Here is a 1,639-nt window from a genome sequence, read left to right as displayed (position 1 = left end):
GAATACTCATCAGAGCTCATGAAGGGCATAAGGAGGTTCAATGGAATCTCTATGGTCTCTAGATGAGCCTCAGATTCCTTTGGTTCCTCAGAGGGAAGCTCCTTATTGGTCACTGGACGTCCCAGGAGGTCTTCCTCCTTGGGATTCACGTCCTCCACTCCCCTTGTAGGTTCGGCCATGGTGCTTATGTCAATGGCCTTGCACTCTCCTTTTGGGTTCTCTTCTGTATTGCTTGGGAGAGTACTAGGAGGGATTTCAGTGATCCTTTTACTCAGCTGGCCCACTTGTGCTTCCAAATTTCTAATGGAAGACCTTGTTTCATTCATGAAATTTACAGTGGCCTTAGATAGATCAGAGACTAGATTTGCTAAATTAGAAGCATTTTGTTCAGAGTTCTCTGTCTGTTGCTGAGTGGATGATGGAAAAGGTTTATTATTGTTAAACCTGTTTCTTCCACCATTATTAAAGCCTTGTTGAGGCTTTTGATCCTTCCATGAGAAATTTGGATGATTTCTCCATGATGAGTTATAGGTGTTTCCATAAGGTTCACCTAAGTAATTCACCTCTGCTATTGCAGGGTTCTCAGGATCATAAACTTCTTCTTCATAAGAAGCCTCTTGAGTACTGTTGGATGCAGCTTGCATTCCATTCAGACTCTGAGAAATCATATTGACTTGCTAAGTCAATATTTTGTTCTGAGCCAATATGGCATTCAGAGTATCAACTTCAAGAACTCCCTTCTTCATAGGCATCCCATTACTCACAGGATTCCTTTCAGAAGTGTACATGAACTGGTTATTAGCAACCATGTCAATGAGTTCTTAAGCTTCTGCAGGCGTTTTCTTTAGGTGAATGGATCCACCTGCAGAAGTGTCCAGTGACATCTTTGATAGCTCAGATAAACCATCATAGAATATATCCAGGATGGTCCATTTTGAAAGCATGTCAGAAGGACACTTTTTGGTTAACTGTTTGTATCTTTCCCAAGCTTCATAGAGGGATTCACCTTCTTTCTTTCTGAAGGTTTGAACATCAGCTCTAAGCTTGCTCAGCTTTTGAGGAGGAAAGTACTTGGCTAAGAAAGCCGTGACCAGCTTATCCCAAGAGTTCAGGCTGTCTTTGGGTTGAGAATCCAACCATAATCTAGCTCTGTCTCTTACAGCAAAGGGGAAAAGCATGAGCCTGTAGACTTCAGGATATACTCCATTAGTCTTAACAGTATCACATATTTGCAAGAATTTAGTTAAGAACTGAAAAGGATCTTCAGATGGAAGTCCATGAAACTTGCAGTTCTGCTGCATCAGAGAAACTAATTGAGGTTTCAGCTCAAAGTTGTTTGCTCCAATGGCAGGAATGGAGATGCTTCTTCCATGTAAATTGGAATTAGGTGCAGTAAAGTCACCAAGCATCTTCCTTACATTATTATTATTTTCGGCTGCCATCTCCTTTTCCTGTTCGAAAATTTCTGAAAGGTTATCTCTGGATTGTTGTAATTTAGCTTCTCTTAATTTTCTCATCAGAGTCCTTTCAGGTTCTGGATCTGCTTCCACAAGAATGTTCTTATCCTTGCTCCTGCTCATATGACAAAGAAGAGGGCACAGAAAAAATAGTAATAATAATATGGATCCTTTATACCACA

The 1,639-nt window shown here is 40.7% G+C and overlaps 1 non-coding gene across 1 annotated transcript; it reads left to right on the top strand.

Moving 5' to 3' along the window:
- The first annotated feature begins 938 nt into the window (after positions 1–938).
- Positions 939–1,046, top strand: LOC112781792 (small nucleolar RNA R71). The gene has a single exon (XR_003192551.1). It is a non-coding gene; the product is annotated as a small nucleolar RNA R71 (small nucleolar RNA).
- The last annotated feature ends 593 nt before the right edge of the window (positions 1,047–1,639 follow it).

This window comes from Arachis hypogaea, chromosome 19 (genome assembly GCF_003086295.3).
Source record: "Arachis hypogaea cultivar Tifrunner chromosome 19, arahy.Tifrunner.gnm2.J5K5, whole genome shotgun sequence".
In the NCBI taxonomy this organism is placed as follows: Eukaryota; Viridiplantae; Streptophyta; class Magnoliopsida; order Fabales; family Fabaceae; genus Arachis; species Arachis hypogaea.
The sequence above is the reverse complement of the archived record's forward strand: the minus strand, read 5'-3'. Positions and strand labels throughout refer to the sequence as shown.